General features: G+C 33.4%; 1 protein-coding gene across 1 annotated transcript in view; it reads right to left on the reverse strand.

Moving 5' to 3' along the window:
• Window positions 1-14,305, reverse strand: part of LOC145239830 (uncharacterized) — a 110,441-nt gene extending 96,136 nt beyond the window's left edge. Inside the window, exon 1 of the mRNA XM_080103368.1 lies at window positions 13,808-14,305. The gene's annotated coding sequence lies outside the window, so the exon portion shown is untranslated. The remainder of the gene's footprint in view (window positions 1-13,807) is intronic.
• Between the last annotated feature and the right edge of the window lie 11,772 nt (window positions 14,306-26,077).

Genomic DNA, 26,077 nt, shown 5'->3' on the forward strand with positions numbered 1-26,077 from the left:
ATATATATATATATAAAAAAATATATATATATATATATATATATATATATATTATATATATATATATATATATATATATATATATATATATATATATATATATATATATATATATATATATATATATATATATATATATATATATATATTATATATATATATATATATATATATATATATATATATATAATATATATATATATATATATATATATATATATATATATATATATATATATATATATATTATATATATATATATATATTATATATATATATATATATATATATATATATATGATATTGGTGCCATTAGCTAGAATCGAAATTATATAAGTATTTTCACCTGTCAACCCATTTTTAAGAGATAGAATCGCCCGATCCTCGATCCAAGCAACAAGCAAGTAGACAAGCAAGTCCGGACGGTCAACAGAATTTTATAATCTATCTATATATCTATAAAAGTGAGAATGTGTGTGAGGACACTTCTTAACCTATATACTCAACGAATTTTTTATGTACAGACTTGAAATTTGGTGCATAGGGTATTCAGATGTGGAAAACTTTTTAATCTGTTTTCCTCCGGAAAAAGGGTTGCTAAGGGGTCAAAATTGAAAAATTCGTACGTAGGAGGAGTCATCTGAGTTTTATCCGTTTATCAACTGTTTTATGAATTCGCATGTGTGAATTCATCACATGAAAGATTCCTTATATAAAGAATAAGTAGGGTTGAAAACACTTTTTAAACGAGTCAAGCTGGCCTAATGGTTATCGTACTTGACGTGGTGTCTTTAGGTTTTGGTTTCGATCTTAGCCAGAATATTTTTTTTCTTACAATAAGTGAACTGTTTAGAAAAAAAGAACATAATACTCGCATGCACATGTCTCAGTTTCTGTATGAATATATTTAAGCGAATTTTACGACTAGGCAACGCCGGGCGGTCTGCTAGTATATCTAGAAAAGTGAGAATGTGTATGTGCGTGTGATGACGCTTCTCAACCTATATATTCAACGAATTTTTTATCTACAAATTTGAAATTTGGTATATAGGGTATTTAGACATGTGGAACGGTCTGCTTGTATATCTAGAAAAGTGAGAATGTGTATGTGCGTGTGATGACGCTTCTCAACCTATATATTCAACGAATTTTTTATCTACAAATTTGAAATTTGGTATATAGGGTATTTAGACATGTGGAAAACATTTTAATCAGTTTTCTTCCGGAAAAAAAGGCCGCTAAAGGGTCAAAATTGTAAGATTCGTATGTGAGGGTCATCGGATTTTTATCTATTTAAAGATAGTGGCAAGCTTGTCTAATGGTTATCGTAATTGACTCACTGTCTTTAGGTTTTGGTTTCGATCTCAGCGCGAACATTTTTTTTTTTTTACTTACAAGTTCACAATCGGTCCCCAGTTGCATGTATATCTTGTCAGAGAAGATGACAACGTTATGTTTTGCAGTTTTTCCAGGGAGATGTCGAGACCCTCCTACATATAGTGTCTGGTATACCCAAATGTTCCCCATATCGTACTCATCGGACTCAACTTTGCTTAACTTCAATGATCTAACAAGAACTGGTGTGGAAACGTAATTATGCTGCATGGAAGAAAAGGAGAATATGTTGATGGGAGAAAAGGAGTATGTCGACGAATTTTTGCCTAAAGTTTTTTGTTTTTTTGTCTAATTTATTGAATGATATGTTAGGTGACAGTCTTCTAGCAGCTGAAGACGGATGTTTTGGGGTTCAATTCAAATTGAGTAAACAACTCTGACGTATGCACGAAACGTACTTAATGATTAGAATGTTGCTTCCGGGTTTAGCGTGGTACATTTTTTTTTCTTTTTTTAACAATCCATGAAAACCACTTATCGTCACGTTAACATTTAGTGACTGATAATATTCTCATTCAGCAAATATAAGTTGCATTACATTCCAGAGATTGCTATGTTATGAACTCGTTAACATAATATTTGCTTTAAACTAGCAAGACGGTCCGGTGTTGCTCGGGATAGAATGTTTCCTTTTCATACTTCTACAGAATTTGAACCGAACTGGGTTTTTGTTTCAACCCTTACCATAGTTTAATCTCCACCTAGTTTTAGGCAAAACTCGGTTTGGTTTGGTTCGGTTCAAATTCTGTAGAAGTACCATCATTTTTCACTATGCTCAAAGCATTTTTTTTTGTAACTCTCTTCTAATATAGTAAAATAAAAAAAAAATTGAAATTTGGGAAGGTTGTGCGTTTATATCACATCGAGGTCACCATTAAAGAAATATAAGTCCATTTTTAATATTTAAGAACGAGTGAACTTTCGGCGCTTATGTCAACGACTCATCAAATCTAAGGGAGATAACTAGCATAGACATAGCAAAAATAAGCATATTTTGCAAGTTATAATTTGGGACGCTGAAATAATCAGTAGAACAATGTAAGAATATTTAATGAAGAAAAAGAGAAACAAAATAAGGTTACACGAATACTATAGCTGCAAGCGCCGGGCGAAGTTGAAGTTAGTCCCGGAAATTTCAACAAAAAGAAAACAAGTTATCAACGAACTTTAAATATAACAATGTTAAGTAATAAAATAAACTTATCAATTAACATACACGAAGCATGAATGAAACAATGTTAATTAATCGACAACAAAAATTAAATAAACTTGTTAATTAATGGAAATGAAAATTATATTGCTCCCTGATGGCAATACGAATTACGAAGTTAGTATCATGGATGATTGTGGCATGTTCATAGATGCCGTTTTCATACTCGCCTAAAGTATCATACGCAGCCGCAGCCCAACCATTAGATATGATACGCATTTTCGGCAAAATCCACGATCGAATTATTGGGAACAATGTTTCTCTATCTATCCTTTCTACAGTTGTTACATTACATTTATTGGTATTTCTTTCTACTGCTCCAAAGACCCAGACTCCGTCTCTAAATCTACCTCTGTTGTATTTTAATTTAAAGAAGGATTCATCAATTTCTACTTCTTTTGGTGTGTTATTCTAAAGTTAACTCTCCCAGCAATATTGGTTTGCTTAAAATATCCTGCTCACAAACTTCTAATAAATTGCTTCCAATCTACAACAGCATGGGATGCAATGCCGACTTTTTTCTCAATTGCAGTTTGCTTCATATCTATACTCCAACAAAAAATAATTATTATTTGCCTTATTCGCAGACGGCTTAAAAAAAAAAAAAACACCCTTTCGCATGCTAACAACTGACCTACAGCTCCGGCATATTCAATACCATCCGTTTGATAGTTTACTTCTTTTAGTAAACGCTCTAGGGATTTCACATGCAAAACAAGGGCTAGAATTCCCTATCAATCCAATAAAAGCTGCAAACTGAATATCATCTTCTGTTATTTTTGGTAAAATTGAACTAAATGTCCAATTTAACTCACTTATTTCTCGTGGAGTGAAGACATGGTCCACTATACGTTCTTTAGAAACTTGGGGACGTCCTAAATTAGACATGCTATCTATTCTAAGAAATCTCAGTAATGATTCTGTAGCCGAAAGCAACAAAAAAAATTAAATTCCTATAGCCAATTAAAAAGTTGTTTATTTTTTGTATAGACAACAATCAAGAAGTTGTCCAATTAGCCAATGAAAAATGCTTCCCTTATTTAAAAAAAAACAAAAAAACCGACCACTTTATCTTGTGCAGAATTTTTTAACGTTATTTTTTTTTAATACATTTGTACATAATAGTGTAAAAAAAAAAAAGCTGTAATCATAGGCAGAAATGACTGATTACCTAAGATAAAAAAAAATAAACTTTTTTTTTTTTTTTTTTTCGTTTAAAAAAATTACATTGACGGTTTAAATACTTCAAAAACTCCTTCGAAAATGTTTTCGATTTTCGTTGTTTTGTGTACGTTAATGAGTATGCGCCCCAAATTATACCTTGCAAAATGAAACTACAAAATAGTAATAAATAAATAAATAAAACTTGAATCATAGCCAGAAGTTGACGGTTTAAATACTTCAAAAAGTTTTAATCATCCTGACGCTAACTAATTATCTAAAATAAAGAAAAACAAATTTCTTATTTTTATTATTTTTATTTTGGTTTAAAAAAAAAAAAATTAAAATGACGGTTTTTGTTTTGTGTACGTTAATTAATAAGTTTCTTTTGTTACTTAAAATTGTTATATTAGTTAAGTACGTTGATTAACTTCGCTAACTTGTGTCATTTTCGTAAACTGTTTCAGCAATATCCAGAACTCTGCTACAGTAATCGTGTAATCATTTTTTTGTTGTTTTTTCATTTAACATTCTTTCATTGTCCTGATTATTTCAGCGTCCCAAATTATATCTTGCAAAATATGCTTATTTTTGCTATGTCTATACTACTTATCTCCCTTAGATTTGATGAGTCGTTGACATAAGCGCCGAAACTTCTAACCTTTCGTCATCGTCCATACGTTACTAATGCCCATTCTTTCATTTCCTTCGTGTTTACAAGTTAAAAAGACAAAATAAAGTTGTTTTTGGTTCCCCGACAAAAGGAGGGTGGACCTGTAAATTCACCTTTGTCCGTTGATCTGTCCGCATTTCTCTCAATAACTATACTTTGGAATTTTTTTGAAATTTTGCACAAACATTAAACATGATACGAGTAAAAAAGTAACAGAACGGATTTTCCGGGAAAAATCCGGGTGCCTTTCTGGTTAGGATGACTAAAATTGATACTTTTGTGCTTTAAAAAAAAAAAAAAAAAAAAAAAAAAAATGATACCTTGGATTTTTATAAAACTTTTTGAAAAGTCGTAACTAACCGATTTCTAGATAATTTTGTTTGTAGCGATAGCCCTTGATATATCTAGGGCTTTTGACAGGGTATGGCATGATGGTCTTCTAAGGAAAATTAGATCATATCACTGGAAGAATACATAATGTAATAGGATAAGTAATAACTAGACTCCTTTTTTGTAACAACGACATTTACTTTCTCATTCTCCAGTCATGCTTGACTTCTCGTTGCGGCTATGACGTCACCCACATCTTTAACGTTAACGTCCTCTCTGACCGCTGTCCTCTCGAACGTCATTTCAAATGTGCTTTCAAACGTGATCGGTCTGTACACACGCTCTTTTTCTTTTTTTTTTATAGTCTTTTTTCTTCACATACGGCTCGGCATTTGCATACGCTCGTCCGCGCTCTGTTACACATAACATACGCATTAACACACACTATTTCATGTATATGAACATATAAGATATTATTCAATCACGATAGTGTTTGAATATATGGGTAAGTGTTAGTTTTACTAATTTAGAACTGCTTTAAACCTTCACCTCTCACTCATTTTGCGATCATATACCAAACAATTTTTACAGGTCATACGTCTCCTCAGCTAGATTTTGAAAAAAAAAAAATTCAATTTTCGTTCAGTAAAACAAAAGTTATAATAAAATTACTGTGTTCAAAAATTCTCAGAATTTGTAAGGAACGTAGCGAGGTTTTTTTTTTTTTTTCGGGTTGGCTGTTATTTACCATAGCAACCAAATCTTATGTTACGTTAAATCGGCTGGGAACAATGGAGATGACATAACAATATATTAAAAAAAAAAAAAAAACTGTCGCTAATGATTCACCGCTGTCCCGATTTGTTGCTCAGCTATACTGTTCTTGCTAATTCACAGTCACTGTGCTCAAACGTTAACCGACGTTTTGCTTTTCTCGCCAGCAAAAACTGACTGCTGAATGAACGCCACAATCCAGAGAGAGAGAGAGAGAGAGAGAGAGAAGAGGGCGGGTAACAAGTGAAAAAGAAAATATTTCAAAGCAAAGCCTGGAAAAATCATGGATTACATACAAAAATGCGAGCATGAAAAGTAATATGGTTATGATTAAACATGGAAAAGTAAAAGGACTAGTTGTGTAAACTGGAAAAGAAAAGGACGAGATATTTTAGTAAAAAAATATATAATAAATTTATTACTTAAAATTTTGCAGTATTAATTAGGAATGGATTATATAGTGTTAAATTGAATTTTAACAGAAATTCTTAATGCTGCAATATTTTAAGTTATAAATTCGTCTTTTCTTTCCCAGTTTTAACAACTAGTCCTTTTACTTTTTTTAAGTTTTATCTTTACTTTTCATGCTCGCATTTTTCTATGTAATAATATTGTTTTCGGTATTTGTTTTAACTGTGCTCAAAAGGTGAGTAGAGCTAGGTAATAAAATCAAACGATCTTTTTTCGGACTACGATTAGATTTGTTGGTTGTGCTCGATGGTCTTGAGGCGATCCTCTCGGGCATTACTTCTCCTTGTTATGGGTGTTATCAAAGATTTCCTGAGACGATCATAATAGGGAATGCCGACAGGTCCAATTCAAACAATTTTTGTATAGACTAGCATTTAAACCCGGCGTTGCCCGGTTGTTTGGAGGTGTATGTTGAGCAAAAAAAAAAAAAAAAAAAAGTAGTCAATTTTCTAAAATTTGACCCCTATTATGATCCCTTAACATTTATTGTTTTGGGCTCAAATCAAGTTATTAAGTTAGATCCATATCCAAGGAACCTATATCTAAAATTGTCGGAGGAGTTTGGTAGAGTTCTCAAAGGTCAAATCGTTGAACTTTGACCCCTTAACAGCCAAATTTCTGACCGAAAAAGGATCAAAGATTTTCCCAAATCTCAGTACCCTGTATATCAAATTTCGAGTATGTAGGCTTAAAATTGACAGAGTTATTGCGTAGGGAAATGTACACACACACACACGTTCACTTTTATAGATATATAGATTGTTTCTAACCAGCATTGGACACCCTCGTGAAACTCATAGCGTGTGCCACATTAAGCCTCGACCTTGTGTGTCATGCGTCCCTCATTGGTAATATCGTAAATAGGTAATTATTTGGGGGTGTCCGATTCGAACGGTTCCGACTGTGCTTCTAATCATTGTTTTTGAAATCATAGTAAATAAGGCAAAATATTAAGTAACTAATAAGTGGTGGGCGTATGAGATACCCCTTTCCTAAAACAAATCGTTATAGAATGTGTATGGCAAAATGGTTCTTGTAATGAAGGAGTATCTAGCGAATTTCAGTACGTTGATGGAGAATCACAATTCAGTCCCGATTCAGAAGCCGCGAAAAAATGTAAAAAGGCAGACGACACTAAATATGCAAAAGATTACGTTAGCAGTCAAAAAAAATTTCATTCCTCAAATAGACAAAAATACAGGTCGCATTCAAATTGTAACCTACTTCAGACTGACTCTGGATTCTGTCAAAATACTAAAAATTCTCTCCAAACTCATTCATTATAAACTAGTGGGACCTGTGGAAATTCCACAGCGAACTCTTTCATATGTTAATGTTGGCATTCTGTGAGTGTTCAGCGTAAATGGAGATGCCCCTGATATTATTGTAGATTTGTTAAAACCGCAAAAGTATTTATCCAAGCTAGCAAGGACGTCTGGCGTAGCTCGGTCGTAAAGTACGCTTAAATATGATATTTTAATTCTTGCAGATTTCGTATATATTATTATAGAGTTAATGGTTTATCGATTTTATATATTATAAAGTTGCGATTTCAAAAATAATAAGAAGAAAATATATATCCATATAACTTGGGGGCATCAGCTCGAATCGAAACCAAAACTTATGAAGAATTCTTGGTAAAATTATTTATTACAAGAAACGGAAGTCCATAACAATTAAACGACTGTCACTCGGATGTAAACTTGACATAAAAAAATAAATACCACACACGCTATCCTATTAATATATATAGATGCAATATATATATATATATATATATATATATATATATATATATATATATATATATATATATAAATTTTTTTTTTTTTTTAGCAACTCGGTTTTCTTTGAACGTTTAACTCAGCACAAGACGACTGGAAACATTTTCCGGCACTTGTGCTGTTTATAGACCATGCTGAAATAATAACGTCATTATTTGGAAACCCACTCCTAACATGGAGCTTTGTTAACTATTCTGAACTTTCACGTGACAATTTAATAAAAAGCTACCGTCAAAAAGTGAATTTATCTTCAAAATTCTTTGTAAGCAGCAGTGCAGCACTGCCTGTAAACTGCACACGTACCCAATGCCGAATAAGCAGAGGAATACTGGTGTTTTTTCTGAGATTTCCTTCTAGATTGATATTTCTGCATTTTATCTTTCTTCGGTTTTAAGTTTTCGAAGAGTTCGATTCAGTGCAACGGGAACCAATGACGAAATTTACGAAACTTTCGCGTGAATTTTCGAAAAATCATATATTAATACAGTAACACAATAAATCATTCATTACTGAAATATTGAATTAAATGATTTTTTAACGAAGACTTTTTTTTTTTTTTTTTAAAACAAACCACGTTAAAAAACGACCCTGGTGTCTAACTCTGTCCCGTGGGGAGGCATTGTAAATAGGAACAGTCGTTGTTCGTAATAAATTAAAACGATTAGTTTCCAGATAAATAAAAATATTTAAATAGTCACTAGTTGAAAAATGTGATTTTTTTTATTATTTGAAAACAAACGTTGTTCGTAGTAAAGGAAAATTTCGAAATTAAACAAGGTACAGTTTATTGCCAAAGAAGATTTGGCGATTGTCTGGTAATATCGCTAAATAGAGTTTGCGGGTTATATGAGAAAAATAAGGCATTAAAAATGTTTTAAGTCTTAAACGAAGAGTCATTTCATGTAAAAAGTTCATTTATATCTATTGAAACTCGGAAAATGCACGATTAAATATGTGTAAATATTGAATTAAAAAAAAAAAAAAATCAACATGGATGCTCGTAGACCAAGAAGCAGCCGGGTTTGTATTACTGTACACATAGATTCGAAAAAGTTGTCAAAAAACAAATATATAGCAAATAAATGTTATCAAAGGCAAGATAAGTTACTTTTTTTATCAAACTGGATATATTTTTCGTGTTTTTATTCAATGTAACATATTTATTCAGCTCGAAAAGCATACAGTGTTTACCGATGGATTGGAAAATTCAAGATGGCGTCTGATTCTCTCTTTAACACGGTAAGTTTAGGAAAAGGTGTTATAAATAAAAAAACTATACAAAACACTATTAAAAACCCGCCGAATATATGTCAACCTATGTCACGGTAACATATATTGAGTGAGTTTTTAACAGTATTGTATACGGTTTTTTATTTATAACACCTTTTCCCAAACTTACCGTGTTAAAGAGAGAATAAGGCGCCATCTTGAATTTTCGAATACATCGGTAAACACTGTATGGTTTTCGAGCTGAATAAACATGTTACATTGAATAAAAACACGAAAAATATATCCAGTTTGGTAGAAAAGTAAATTATCTTGCCTTTGATAACATTTATTTGTTATATATTTGTTTTTTGACAACTTTTTCGAATCTATGTGTACAGTAATACAAACCCAGTTCGTATGTTTATGAATTCATGTGAAGAGAGCGAGCGGTGGTACAAATAAATTCGTCGAAATCCTTGCTGCATTACGTGCATTTTAGACAATTTATTTTATTTTTTATTCATGCAAGAAAAAGCAAAACATGAAAAATAATTTAAGCAACTTTTAAACAACTTTTACTTTTAAGTAAAATCTAGTTTTAATCTAAAATGAAAACTAAATTATGAAGAATAAACGAACGTGATACAACAAAGGATTTCGCCGAATTTGTTTATGACACTCGCTCTCTCCACAAATTCATAAAGATACGAACTAAACAGATTCACCGAAATCCCGTCGGTTCGTTCCGTTTTTGAATCGATCCGAGTTTTTGATCGAAAGGTCAAGGCTGCTTCTTGATCTACTAGCATTCATGTTGATATTTTGCTTATGGAAGTGCATTTCTCGAGTTCCGATGGGTTAACTTAACTTTTTTTTTTTTTACATTTTTTTCATTTTCTTTCTTTGAAGATTGTAATGCTAGGTATGAGGCAGCCAAACCAGCTGCCAACATTTCCCTGCTTTTTATTAAAATCAACCGAGAGCTCTTTTTGGTATCCTTGCTGTTGTCTTAAGTGCAATTGTCTGGATTTTTTTTTTTTTTTTTGCACCAGGAATATTAGTTAGGTAGGACTTCAGGTTCTTCTTCATAAGCCCTGTAGCACCTATAATAACTGGTACGATTGATATCTCCAAGATTCCAGCTTCTTTTCATATACATGAAACCTTGATATTTGGTCTGTTTCTCTCTTTCAGCCCTGTTCAGACCTCCATCATTAGGGATACTCACTTCAACCAAGGTTGCCACTCTTTCTGACTTATTCCATATAACTATGCCAGGTTTGACTGCAGCATTTTCAAAGTAGGTGGCTGTAGGGATTACGAAATGACTCCTCGTAATGTTTTTTTTTTAATGTTTTAAGAAACATTTGTAATATCTTATTTTCTCATATCACTCGCAAACCCTATTTAGCGACATTACCGATTGTCTCCAGTTGTCCGGAATCGAACTCTTCAAAAATGAAAGCCAAAGAAAGCTAACTGCAGAGACTCACTGTACAACCAAGGTTAGATGGTAGATATATGGATTCATATTTTTGCCAAGGATATTGGTACAAGTGGTGCAGAAGCCGACCCAATTTGAACTCGGCACCCACCTGTAACCATTACATCATGCCATGATTTTTTTTCTTTTTTTAATGATTTGCAGAGCTGGTGTTCAAACCATAATAGTAATCCAGATATCATTTTCTAAAAAAATATTTAAAAAAAAAAAAAAAAAACGTCAAAGTACAGAATAGTTAACAAAGCCTCCCTCCCCCCAACCATCCCCATATTAAAAAATGTCAAAGTCCACGCCTTCCACGTAGTAATATTTAGAAACCCATTATAAACATGAGGATGGGGCTTTAACTATTTGGTCCCTTCACCACACCACACAAATAAAAACTTTAGAGGGTCAATAATTATAAACAATTAGTCGAGAAATAAGTTTTAAATCGGGAGTGAAGGCGTTAAACTTGCATAGCAAATCGCCCTTCGACAAACTAAACAGGTTCATATAAGTTCAAGTATAATATGAACTAGAAACTAATATTTTTGTTCAAAAGTACAATACAAGAGTAAAGCTTATATATATATATATATATATATATATATATATATATATAGTCAAATTGGTAATTAGTAAAAACCTGAAAAGAGTGCCCAATACTATTGCAGAGCAAACATGTGTTTATTTTTTTTTTTTATTACCGTTTTATCTGTTTAGTTACAGATGTTTCGGATGCCGGACCATGTTTACGATCCAGCAGCCTCATCAGACCTTACAGAAAATGCCATTTCTGTAAGGTCTGATGGGGCTGCTGAATCATAAACATGGTCCGGCAACCGAAACATATGTAACTAAACAGATAAAACGGTAATAAAAAATAAAACACACACACACATATATATATATATATTCAGAATGTGAGAGAATAAATTCCACAGTCAAACAACGTCGCAGCCCACAAGAACCATGACAGTCAACGAACCGAAAGTCCAAGACTCGAGTCTTGAAACCCGGGCCTCTTGCATGCGAGGCAAGCACTCTGCCAAACGCCCCGCACACAAGAAATTTAAACTCTTACTTGTAGACATCGGCCTGGGGTTTATTAGCTGATTGGATGATCACGTCCCTTTTCGAGACAGAATGGTTCATTTCACAGACGGATTTCGGTGCGGTTTGCTTGATCTGTGTGAATTATTTGAATTTTTTGTGTATAGGCCGTTTACTCAGTTGGCAGAGTGCGTGCCTCACATGCAAGAAGCTCTGATTTCGAATCCTGAGTTCGGATTTGTCAAACTGATGAGCCCAAATGAGGGCGAAACTAGAATCTTGGACTTCCGGTTCGTTGACTGTCATGGCTCTTGTGGGCTGCGACGTTGTTTGGTTGTGGAATTTATTATATATATATATAATACATATACACACACACATTATAGGGAGACTACGCGGATTGATCAATATTTTCATGTCATCGGGACTAAAAAAAAAAAAAAAAACGGTCCCGATGATGACATGTTAATATCAAAATATTGGTCGATCCACGTAGACTCCTTATGTTATATATAAATAAAGGCTTAGCAAATGGAATCAAAAGCGGCTTCATTGCTGGGTTCGAATCTCCCAACCAGCAGGAATTGTTATCCTACACTAATGATTACATAAGCATGAAACACTAGTGCCAGTAAGTATAAAAAAAAATTATTTAATTATAATTATCAAGCCTCTTTAAGAATACTTAAGGATGGGCACTGTTGTGGAAATATAAACTAAGAGGCAGTCAACTAGCGTTTATGCAACGTTCACAACTTCCGTCGTTCGAACACTCTGGATTGTCTAATATCTGCGCCCGAATCAAGCGTTTATTAGTTATTAATTCCCTTCATTTTCTTGGCAATTGTTTCATAACCCAGATGTAAAGTCTTAGCAAATGGAGTCAAAGATTGCTTTGTGACTGGGTTCGAATCTCCCGACCGGTGGAAATTGTCATCCTACATTGATGATTACGTAAGCATGAAACATTAGTGTTTGTAGATATAAAAGAAATTATATATATATATATATATTATATATATATATATATATATATATATATATGGCGTCGTTAATAAATACATTAAATTTTTAAATGGGATGCCTGTCGTATATTTAGACAAGTTCTGTTTTACAGGGGGTGGGCTATATCAAATGCTTCCGATTGGTAACCACGGAACAGACCGGACCCGTCGGCATTCCCTACTGGCAATAAATTAATTCGCTTTCCCGAAGGAGGAAGTAAAGTCTGGAAGGATAACTTCCTGATATCGGGCAGAACAATACTTCATTCTGATACAAGCGCAATGGGGACTGGGCCAGGCGTCTGACAACTAGAATGAATGAAAAAAAAATGTAGCAGGTGTTTCTACTTACCACTATTTATATTAGTCATTCATTCATTAAGTTAGTTGTTGAAATACAGAATAGTTACCAACTACCCCACCACCACCCTCCTCCTCGTGTTAAGAATGAGTTTCTAAATAATATCGTTTAGAAACCCTTTCTTGATATGTCTATAAGTCGAGAGAGACTTTGTTAACTATTCTGTACTTTCATTTGATCCTCCCCAAGCAAGCATATTGTCACCGAGACGCAAAGGTCTGTGATTTATAGGGAACATTAAGGAATTTGCGTAGCAAGGTATTTGTTCACATTACATTTAAATGTTGGTACATTGGTACAGTTGGGTGAGCGGGGGGGGGTTCTAAAGGCAAACGATATTTGGTTTGTGATGTTAACGTGACATAGGCGGACATATATTGAGTGAGTTTCTAACAGTATTTTGTATAATTATTAAGTTTGAACTCATTTTCCCAAACTTACCGTATTCAACAGCAAGCACGCCACTATTTTTCTTTTTCAAATATATCGATAAACACTGTATGATTTTCGAAAGATTCCACGTTTTAAAGTGAATAAAATCACTAAAAACTTTCGCAGATAAGTAGAGGAGTAACTTATCTTGCCATTGATAACATTTAGTCGTTGTATGTTTGAATTTTGACAACTTTTTTCGAATCTATGTGTATAGAAACACAAACCCGGAAATAATCTATTGGAGTAGGAAATTTGTCGGCCTTTTGAGAAAAAATGAAAGGGTGGGATTCTGCTGCTAGTCAGTATTTACATTGAGGGTGTACAAATTCATTACTTTCTTTCTTTTTTTTAAGTATAGAAAAAAGAAACAAATTTTCAAAAACGCACTAACACGGAAAATTATTTGGAATTTAAATATGAATATAGAATGATTTAAAACCCAAAAACAAACACGCACTCACCTTGCAAGTGCCTGCGTAGGAATACCAGTGGATTCTCTCGACGAGTTCTGACGTATAAATGTTGTGCCTTTTGGTTGTTTTTTTTATTTTATTTATCTCGTTACGTAAATTCACCTTTTTATACACACGTTCTTATTTCGTAGTGTGTGCGTCAAGCTCGAAGTTCCTATTTCTATGCATTTGGTTGGTAGAAATGTGGGTAGGTTAGAATGTTGGCAACTCTTTTTTTCTAAACGTGGCATCCGCATCATATCGGCCTGCTTTAGTGCTTGGCTCCATGGAAGGAAAAGAAAATAAGGATGGACGATGGAAAAAGAAATTGAGAAAAAGAAAGATGGAAGGTAAAAACCAACTCTGACAACTTCGAGAATAACAATAAAGAGAGGAGGAAGAAAGCTGTTAAGATTTATTTAAACTATTTTTTTTCTTTTAGTTCTAATTGCGCGACGAAGAATGGGAACATTCGTATTTACTTCTAAAAAGAAAGAAAAAAAAGGAAAAAGTTGGCAAAATTGTTTACCTGTTCGCTTCCATTCTTTCTTTTCGTCTTTTAATTCCGGTTTGAAAACTAACAGAAATGTTTACGATTTTTTTACGAGTACGGTTGCATAAGTTTTAGGTTCGTCTTGTTCCCGAAAAAAAAAAAAGAAGCAGAATTGCTAAAATTAAATGGTAAACGTGATGTTCAGATATATTTTTACAAAAAATAAATAAATAAATGATATCATATTTGTGCAGTTTACGGACTGTGCTGAAATAATAACATTATTATTTAGAAAGCCGTTCTTAACGTGTGACGGACAAAGGTTTAATTATTCTGTACTTTCACTTAACAATTTGATAAAAAGATACTATTAAAATTGAATTTAACTTTTAAAATCCTATTTAAAAAATAAGGTGCAACTTTAATATAATGTGTCTTCGAACAATTGCATTTCAGAGAAAAACATTATTGCGTACTTACGTGTCATACCGAAATTAGTATAAATTCCAAAGATTACGAAAAATGGTCCAATAGTAAATAATTATCAGTAACAACAGAATTTTTCAAAGTTGCAATTTCACAGTGAAGTAACCCTTTAAATTGTAAATTAACCCTTTAGATGCTTGAAACCAGGGGGAGGGGGAACTGCTTTTAAGTCGGCCATCTTGCTTATTCTCGATAATCCTATACGCGTTTTTTCAGAAAATTAACTCGTCTTCTACTGGACGATGCTTCATAAATTTTAGAATTTAGACTAATTTCGACATGAAACGTAAGTACGTAATAATGTTTTTCCCTAAAATGCCATTGTTCGAAAATACACAATTGGGTTGGACGACAACACTATAATAAAGTTGACCCCAAAATAGCACGATCCACCAGCTGTATAAGTACGGAAACACGATTCGAAATAAAATGCATATTTTTGACATGTTAAATGTATTGGAATTTACTATTACTTATGAAGTAGAAAAAATTAATTAGTCAAAATGCTAGAATTATCGGCTTATTTCCAAGATGACGACATGTTTCATTGGATAAACGGTAGCGGCCAGAAGCGGGGATCAGCAATCAGCACTAGGTCCAAAAAAGTAAAGCCTTTTTGTGACATATATATATATATATATATATATATATATATATATACAGGGTGTTTCAAAAGTCTTGGGAACATAACGAGATATACGCATTTGTAATGTTCCCAAGACTTTTGAAACACCCTGTATATATATAAAGACAAAAATATTTTATTTGGGTGATTCTCCACTTTCACCTTCAACATTTAAAGCTGCTCGTAAAAAAGAAAATAAATAAAATAACACAAGAATTTTATTATGTACTTACTTGTTAGGGTAAAACAAAGGTAGTACACTCAAAATAAGGCAAAGTTATCCAGAAGTTTTGTTTAAAATAATATAAAATTTTATCGATACAATCTCTCATCGGCCATTTTCAGCCGTATTCAGATCACGGGACATAAGTCAAACTTTGATTCAAGCAAGGAAATAGTGAACAAATCCCTGTGAAGAATAGCTATCAAAGTTTGCATGGGGACGATTTGATTTGATTATATAAAAACAAAAATACTGATGAATTTACGTAAATGTTGTTACACAGTCTTATATTTTAACTTAACATATACATGATGAAGTCTTTTGTGCAATTATAATTTTTCAATATTGGGGAAGCAGCAATATTTGTTTCGAAACAATTCTTGCGTTTTCTATTATAACTCACTAAAATACTTTTTTGTTGTTGTTCTTTTTTTTCCGTGATACCTTGTCTCCATTCTCCTTTTTCATCAGCCATACCGCCATATTGAAAATAAGCCGAGCGACTAATTTTTTAAATGTTTGAAAACGTGTTTTTTTTTTTTTTGGTTTCATATTAATACATAATACTAAATTGATATTAACGCCAATACTTTCAACATGTCATCATCTTAAAAAAATGAAACATGTCTATACAATTTTTGAACTAGTGCATATCGCTTTGTAGAAAAACTTAACTATCATTTAAACTTCACGGTAACCAACTAAACATAATTATTGCTATCTCTATATATAATAGTTTGATTGCAGAAATTCACCGTTGGACCCAAAGTACTGTAAGTTTGCAACAACAGATACCACATACAAATTCAATGCATCTACCCTGACAGCCACTTATCTTATGTGGCTTACGACCACCATTTCTGTCACATTCATTCGTGATAATAAAATGCTACATTACATCCAATGAGCAACACCATCACAATCGCCACATCTACAGAGGAAGAAAGTCCTATTTTTCTGTCTCAATATCCAGTTGAGACCGGGTCAAATTCTATATTTTCCTACGATAGTGTGCTTGCACCGCCATTAACTGGTTATTACATACATGCACATAACATAATCTTTCCATTTCCCGATTCAAAATAATAAATTTTCTGTTCTCAAATTCCGTCCATTTTGATTGGCTGATACCTGACTATTTACAAACTCCAGAATCCACTTCTACAATAAATAAACGAACGCTCCAGAAATGATAAAATATGGCGTCACTCTCTACAGAAGAAAACCGTACTAAAAAAAAAATAACTAGATCAAACATATTAACTGATTGCCGTCGCTCTCTACATATTACAATCGTGCTGAAAAAAAAAACAACAAATTAAACATATTAAGATTGGCGTCGCTACAAAACAACAAAATTAACGTATTAACCGATTGTCCATTACAATCGTGCTGGAAAAAACTAACAAAATTAATCATATTAACCGATTGCCATCGCTAAAATAACAACAAAATTAAAAAACAAAAAAATTAAAATATTAACCGATCAGCGTCGCTCTATACAGAAGATAATTTTTTTTTTTTGTAGATAAAGTTTTACATTAGCTCTACCTCCACAATTTTCTTTAACATGACGACTTTTTTGTCGGTTTTTGACTATGCTGATTACGAAAATCTCATTTAAATTTGGAATCGACAAGTACTTTTCGATGGTTAAGGGTGTCTATTTCGAAAGCCATTCTTAACATGAGGTGGTTGGGGTTGTCTATTCCAAAAGCCGTTCTTTAACATGGGGAGGTTGGGGTGGCTATTTCAAAAGCCGTTCTTAACATGCTGAGGTTGGAGGTCTCTATTCCGAAAGCCATTCTTAACATGAGGAGGTTAGTGGTTGGCCACCAACAACAACTGTACTTTAATTTTTTACGAGGGGGAGGGGGCTGCGTTAACTGGGAAACGCCAGTTAACTGGTCCTCCTATCATCTATATACGACATAATCATGTTAACACATCGGTTCTCGATAGATCAACTTAAGGTAAGCGACGTCGAGCTTGGTCAGTACTTAATGGGTTACTATTTTGGAATAGCAGGTGGTGTATGTGTTCTCCGCTTATCTCTGCTTTGTTTCCGGTGGTTCTATAATTCTCCCCATCAAAGGAATCACTGTGTCGATTTCGAAGATGTGTGATTGCAGATTATGCAACCCTTGCTTCACAAGTACACGCACAGCTGCCCTTGTACAGGGCATCCATTATCTCTAGCGACAGAACGGATATGATAATTGTTATTATTGGTGGCCTGTGCTAATTCTCCTAGAAGAAAATGAGATTCTGCCGTTTTTCAGGCGATAACATGAAAAAGTAGCCGGTAAAAGGAAATTAAAAAATAAATTGATCACTCACTCCCATGCAATCAGGCCGCCGTAATAATCGCCCACTTTCGAGCCAGATAGTAGTTTTAAGGATATTCCTTCCAAACGCTATCTGATCCGGAAATTGGTTATCATTTCTACCTGGTGGGTGATCATTTTATATTAAACTAGCACTGATGCACGGCGTTGCCTGGTGTTGGAGGGGGGTGAACAAAAAAAAAGTGGTAGTAGGCAGGTAGGCTCGAAACTGTACCGCGAAGGAGGAAAAGAACGTGAAAACAAAAAACAAAAAATCGTGACGGTTTTGCCGTTTCGTCCATCGCCAAACCGGAAGTGGCAAAGGTTTAAATTAAGGCTAATCAATCGGAAAAAGGGGGTAACTTTCGAAAATATCAGCGAAAAAAGCGACCCCTCGCTGTAGAAAAGTACCCAGTTGAGGGTGAAGGAATTAATGTTTCAACCAATTTTTCGATATCTGTCGTTGTAAGGGTCGAGCTTCAAAACGATATCAATCTCGTGAAAATCCGTCGCCTCTGTCCAAAGTTTTAGACATACATACATACATGCATTTAAACAGACAGGTGATATTTATATTATAGAAGATGTATATACGAAAGTGTCACCCGCTCTAAAATTTAAACTTCAACATTTTTTATCCATTTAAAAAAAATTATAACCGTTAAATTTTTCAGACTACCTACATATAATCGCGTAAAAAAATAGAATCTCATTTCTGTGTTTGAGGTGGGTAAGAAAAGGCGTAGTTTTTGTATTTTGATTATTTATTTATTTATTTTTGTTAATGTTTCTTTTTAGAAATAAAAGTATTTAATTATTGTTTAATGACGGCATACTTTTTTCATTGTTCCCTGACTTGCCTACAACTTTTAAAGTTAAGATCATTTTAAAAAATGCAGCTGCCATTTTGTATGCAAAAGTACAAATACGTAAGCCCGTCGCTGCTAATACTCGCACTCTCTTGACTTTAAACAGAACTAACCGGAAGTCCTGACGCTGCTTGAATGAGAATCACCACCATGTACTATATCACTATGCTCATAACAGCATAATCAATTGCTGTTTTTACTGTTTCCTTCTCCCGATTTGCGCTCCCTAATATGGTCAGAGGAAGCTGAAATGTTGGAAAGCTCTCTTGATTAGTACCGTGTGTATATATATATATATATATATATATATATATATATATATATATATATAATTTATTTTCTTTATGTAAATATAGTCATATCTTGCTACGATGTGCAGACCGTTTCGATTATCATTGATTTCATCAGCCAAGAAAAAATTTAAAATTAAAAATGTTTAAGAACTTTTTTTTAATTTTAGAAGAGGAAAATATTTTATGATAAAATATTTTTCTCCTCTAAAATTTAAAAAAGTTCTTAAACTGTTAAAATTTTTAATTTTTTCTTGTCTGATAAGATCAATAATGATCGAAACGGTCTGCACATCGTAGCAAGATATGAGATATTTTAAAATAAAAAAAAAATTATAATTTGCTCTCTTTGATTGAGCACTATCAACAACCATTGTTGGCATTCAATGATTCTAATCTTTGAAATATTTTTCAACCTGGAATATATATATATATATATATATATATATGGGGAAGTGGTATTATCCACTGGAGAGCCATGTATTTAACAGCTGTCCTGTTTTTAAATCTCTGAAACAGCTACATGGTAAGCAGCTGATGATCCACGCTTTCTATTTACAAAATTTTAGTTAAGGTTTTTTCCTTTTCATCCATATATAGTTAAATTCTGTTTTAAAATTGAAGACGTGTGCGAAATCGGCTTATGCAAATGCTAAGTCTATTACTATTTAACAATGTTAGTTAAGACCTTTTTTTTTCATCTACATATAAATGAATTCTCTTTGGTCATTATAAACTTTTTAGAAATCGGATTATGTAGGTGCTTGGTCTGCGATAGGTTAAAATTAATTTTTTTTTTCCTTCCGGTAATCTAAACTTCATTCTTTATTTTTTGTTTATATTTCTCCAAGGTTTGTTTTCACAAATAAAAGGAAAATACGCTAAGAAACAAAACAAATACAAATATACCAGAAATGATTTCTCTACATGCTCTTAATCCTGGCCCCTGCGTTCACTGTGGCCATGTTAGTAAGTTTCTAGCCGGATACAAGTGCCATCTTCGCCTAAGTGAATGTATGGCACAAAGAACCATAAACAGAGATATTTGTCAGAACCTCATAGGTTGAGGGAAGTCTTTGGCTTGTTTGAAAAAAAAAAAAAAAATTTTTTTTTCCAAACAAGCCAAAGACTATATGGAATCCCGGCTGATGTCATTTGCTGATGCCTTTGCCATGTTTTTGTAGTGGGACAGGAAAGAGTCACGTGATTAACCTTATAGCTGATTACCTTAGTATATGGAACATCCAGCTGTTCTTGTTGCAGCTTCCACTGGTACTGCAGGCAATAAACAGCACCATACTTCACACGGCTTTTTATCTTTCTATTTTTCATAGCAGATCAAGAAAAACCCTTTTCTCATAAAACTCTAAATGATCTACGTACAAAGTACAAAATTTTGAAGGTTCTTATCACTGACGAAATCTCCATTACTGTCTGGTCCTGGATATGACCTTAAACTATATCCAGTGGTGAGGCCCCAGCTTGCGGACTTTGGGGAGTGTGGAGCCACCCTTTAATTACCATTGCTCCCAGGTCCACTCTGGCCCGGAGTGGTAGTGCCTGTTAGGGTCCCAACTATGGGTTAAATAGAAACCGACGTGAAAACAACAAATATATTCTATTAAAAAAAATTTTCTTCAAAATCTTTGGATTCGGCATTAAATAACCCGAAAAGGATTGATATGCCGTAAAACAAAAACAAACAACCAACCAACCATTGCTGTCTATGAACACTAACTAAGAGTTTATTTAAATAATAATTTTAAATAACTTATCAGCTTAACAGTCACACGTAAAAAACATGAATTGGAATAAATACATAGTCAATTCGAATTGTAAAACAAATCCGAATTAACATGTTCTTATTTACTTGCCTCCCCACGAATGTATGGTTAGATAAAGGTCGGATCCCCATGTGTAGAAGGCATTTAAAAAAAATGAGTTGCCTGCTTACTAGTTTGTAACCTTATATTGTAAACCAATCACATATATTAAAGTTCAATCTACGAATATATAATCAATATTTAGAAAATCGAGTTTACAAAAGGTTACTTATCTTGTACTGTTAGCCAAAATCAGTCGTAGAACCATTACCTTTTTTGACCAATTAAACTCCTGGCCTGATATAAAACATTGGGCCAAAAAGTCAAATGACACCGTTTCATGACAAACGATGCCTTAATTTTTATAAATTCGTCACCATTTAAAACTCTATTTAGACACAAGTATGAATTTTAGAAGAAAAGGAAAAATCAGCCCCTAAAGGTGTGTTTTTCACCCCAAAACACCCTGGGGCTCAAATCCCAGAATTTTTTCAGTTAAATATAACGTTTCCAGATGTATATCCACCTGATCTTGCTTTTGGGTAATTTACAGCAAAATCTAATGATTGGAAAAGATTCTATGTTTCGGAAAATGCTATTTTGGGCCATTTTGACCACTTTGGACCTCCTGGTGACGCAACCAGAATTTTTTCAGGGTCAAATATAACGTTTTCAGATATATATTCCTGTGGTCTTGCTTTTGGGTAATTTTCAGCAAAATCTAATGATCGGAAAAGACTCTATGCCTTGAAAAGTGTTATTTTGAGTCGTTTTGACTCCTTTTGATCTACTTGGGACGCAAGCAGAATTTTTATAAAAAATATGAGACTGTTCCTCCCTTGGATAGTTGTAACTTCATGCTAAATTTCAGCAAAATGTAATGATTAGTTATTGAGAATTTTGGGAACGAACAAACGAACGGACGAACAGACGAAGGAGAATGCTAAGGTCCAAATCCGACTAAGTCAGTGGACCAATAAGTTTTCGTTATAATACCTTTAATTATATATTGTTTTAAAGGACGTTTTTCGCTCCATCTTATCGTTTAAATAACAATAGTTTTAAAACACTTGTGGCTTCTTTTCAGAACGTTGAATACAAGTTGGAAAAAAAGCAAATTCGCACAATTTATTATTTTTTTTTAATTTCAATTCAAGCTAAGCCGAAAGGCTGCTAAAACAACTCGCGATATCAACGAAGCGTTTGGTTCAGGAACCACTACTGAATGCGCAGAACAGTGGTGGTTTAAGAAATTTCGTGGCGGCGACAGTAGTCTTGAAGATGATGCGCATAGTGGTCGACCATCAGATTTTGACAATGATTAATTAAGAGCCTTAGACAAAGCCAATCCATGCGCAATTATTTGAGAACTTGCTTCTGAGTTAGACGTAACGAATACGACGATTTCTAACTACTTGAGAGAGATTAAAAAGATTTTTAAAAAAACTTGATGACTGGGTTCTTCACGAATTGAACGACAACCAAAAGAAATGCTGTTATGAAATGTCATCTTCCCTTTTTTTTTACGCAAGAACACCCCGTTTCTCGACCGGGTTGTCACTTGTGATGAAAAGTGGGTTCTTTATGACAACCGGCGACGCTCAGCTCAGTGGTTAGACGCTGACGAAGCTCTACGACACTTCTCCTGGCCAGAATTACATTAAAAGAAGGTCATGCTGGCTGTTTGGTGGTCTGCGACCAGTCTCACCCATTAGAGTTTTTTTTTATGCAGGCGAAGCCATTACGGCGCAGAAGTACTGTCAACAAATGGATGAAGTGCTTCAAAAACTTCGACAACAACACCCAGCTTTAGTCAACAGAAAAGGCCCGATTCTCCTCTACGACAACGCCTGGCCGCACGTTACTAAACCAACCTTTCAGAAGTTGAACAAATTGAGCTACAAAACTCTTCTTCATTCGCCATATTTTCCAAACCTCTCATCTACCGACTCTCACTTTTTCAAGAATATCGACAACTTTCTGCCTAAGTGATATCAAAAACGCCATCAGACCCCAAGACTTTTAATGTCACTGGAATAAATACACTTGTTTTGAGTTGGCAAAAGTGTGTTGAGTCTGATGGTACTTATTTCGATCAATAATTTTTTGTTTGTATGCTCATCTGAATTTAAAAGTTAAAAATCGCAAGAACTTTCTTGTCAAGCTGATTTATATATGTATGTGTGTGTGTGTGACTACTTCAGTTAATCACATAAATTAATATGCGAAAATATATTTTTATGCGTAAACTTTAAGTATTTAGTTCAATAGTGCTCAATACATAGGTAGAGCTAGGTAGTAAGTTATAAAAATATATATGGCAATTACGCTACACAGAATATTCCGCGTTTCATCCACGCTAGGATTCGTTAGACTCAATGCAGGCATTAGCCTGGCGAATCCTAGCGTAGATGAAACGCGGAATATTCTGTGTGGCTTAATTTCTCTCTCTCTCTCTCTCTCTCTCTCTCTCTCTATATATATATATATATATATATATATATATATATATATATATATATATATATATATATATATATATATATATATATATATATATATATATATAAAAATAAAAAATAAAATAAAAATAAAATTTCAATTTCATTAAAATCGAGTATACGTATTTGAACATTTAAGGAAGTTTTGTTCCAGTTGATCACTTAAGGGTGGGAGCAGGTAAATATTGACCACTAGCATTTTGTTTATATATATTACAATATAAATAGAACACTGTATAATTTGAAACAATGTAAACCTTTTGAAATTTTAATTTTAGACAAAAGAAACAGAACTTTTTATAATTTTGAAAGAAATATTGTTCCCAGACATGTTTCTGAATATATTACCTAAAAGAAAAGAAAATTGGGGAAAGTTGGCAAAAGCAATTTATTTTGTTTTGTGACCTATTTTCGTTTAAAAATAAAAACCAAACATTTAATAATAGTTACTACCCGTGCGAGCCATAAGAAAAAAATCAAGCAACCCGCTAAAATAGATGAAAATAGCAACGAGTACCCGTGCGAGCGTCAAAACAAAAAATAAATAAATAAAAATTAGCCACTGTAGCCAGGCTCGAACGTACGACTGGTCCACGGCGAACTGACGACGTTACGGGCCTTGGAAATAACGCCTTGAAAACGTATTTTATTTTTTATTTAGCGTTAATAAAACGAATTTTAGTCAATCGTATTTAATAAAAAATGAAAAAATAATGGCAACAGCATGTGACGATGTGTCGGAAAACAGTATGTACGATGTAGGTAAACACAAAAGATGTAGCACGGTAGCGTAGCTGTATAAAATCACGACTTCACTACTGAGGCAATTTTTATTTTTGTTCCTTCCCCCACATTAAAAACCGACCTTGATGTCTAACTCTGCCCTCGTGGGGAGGCAAGTAAATAGGAACATAAATGTTTTTAATCTAAAAAATAATTCGCTCTGAACTAATAATGACTACATTTTATGCCTAATTTTTTGCCCATTATAAAAAGCTTACTTAGTTTATGTTAATTTCTTTAAATTTATAAAACACATATATAGTAAAAAAAAAAAAAAAACGTCTTTCGACTTACATGAGGTTCAAACTCAAGTATTGACATCGCTAAAACTACTGCCATAGAAACATGCACTCTGCCTATCCCTCCATTTTTTTTTTTTTTTGTCAACCAGAAACAGACAAATTTCAAACATGTCAAAACTTTTAAAAGTATAAAAATGGAATTTCCATTTTTCTGCTTAAGTTAACCTCATTAAAAAAATACCATTTTTAACAGTATTTTTTTTACCCACCCAACGTCCATTATGGCGAAATGTGTACACATTTCTGTGATTGAAAACCTTCTAAATTTTGAATACAATATCTTCAAGCATTATATGTATTTTGTTCTAATTCCATGTGTTTTTTTTTTAATGACACGTGCACATTAAACAAGTTAAATACTGGGTTACTGGAAGGAACGAAAATAGTGTTTAGTATCTTCTACTTGGGGTGAAGGATAATATTAACCCTATCCTGGGCGTCGGCAACGCACGCTATGCCTCTGGTGTCTATTACCGTGCTTTTAAAATAATAAATGCTGTAGATCTATTCTGACGTTTTCGTTAGCAAATCGGTCTCAGAATAACTAATTTAGAGTAGAGGTGAAGGCCATAAAGAAGTAGAATCACTGCGTCTGTATTCGTCTTACTGGCCTTGTTTAAAATGGAAAAACCAAGGTCACCAATTTTTTTGTTACAAACTTCGGTACTTGTACAGTTTAATGAAGAACTTAAAAAATGAAAATATCGAAAAAGAAAAAAAAAAGGTTATATTATACGTATCCTTTTGAACTGAAGATTTTTAAAAATTCATGTAATTTGATCTAGTAGTTTTGTTTGTTTGTTTTACAGCGGAAAAACACGTTTTTTTTTATGACAGCGCGTTGAAAGTAGCCATCTTAGAATTTTTTTAACACGCCACGAGGAGATAACTCAATTTAAAGCGCCGACACTCCCTCCCCATCTTTAATACTAGCTTTTCTTCCTAAAATCGAATCTTTTGCTCGCTATCATAACAATTGTTTTTACGCTGTAAAAAAGAAACTACTTTATGAAATTAAGTTAATTTTGTCTTTTCGGAGATCTTCATTCCATAACGAATACGTACAATATCACCTTTTTTTCGATATTTTTATTTTTTTAATGTCTTGATTAAACTGTACAAGTACCCAAACTTCTTCTCTATATAATTTGTATTATTTGTATTATTCGGACAAATATTCTCATATTGAGTATGAGTCTCACAACGTTTCAGCCAATGTAAACTCCGACCTTCTTCCGGCGTATCTTGTCAATATTTATTCCCTCTCATGGCGATATGATGTGATACAAGGGTCAAAACATGGAATTAAAGAACCAGCACCCTAGAGGAAGAATACTTTGATCTGCAAAAAACTCCTGAGCAATCCCGTCATCATTCCTCAGTAGGGATCTCTCATGCCACTAGTACTAAACTAACCCTCTTCTCAAAGGGATAAGGTAAAACCTGGGAGGATGGACCTCCTAGAATTGACACGGCCCAAACCATACCTCAATTAACAAAGAACAAGTCGTCTCAACAATGGCGTAGACACTGTTGGTTTTGGTGCAAAAACGACAA

This window comes from Euprymna scolopes, chromosome 19 (assembly GCF_053919585.1).
Source record: "Euprymna scolopes isolate OS-2025 chromosome 19, ASM5391958v1, whole genome shotgun sequence".
NCBI lineage: Eukaryota > Metazoa > Mollusca > Cephalopoda > Sepiida > Sepiolidae > Euprymna > Euprymna scolopes.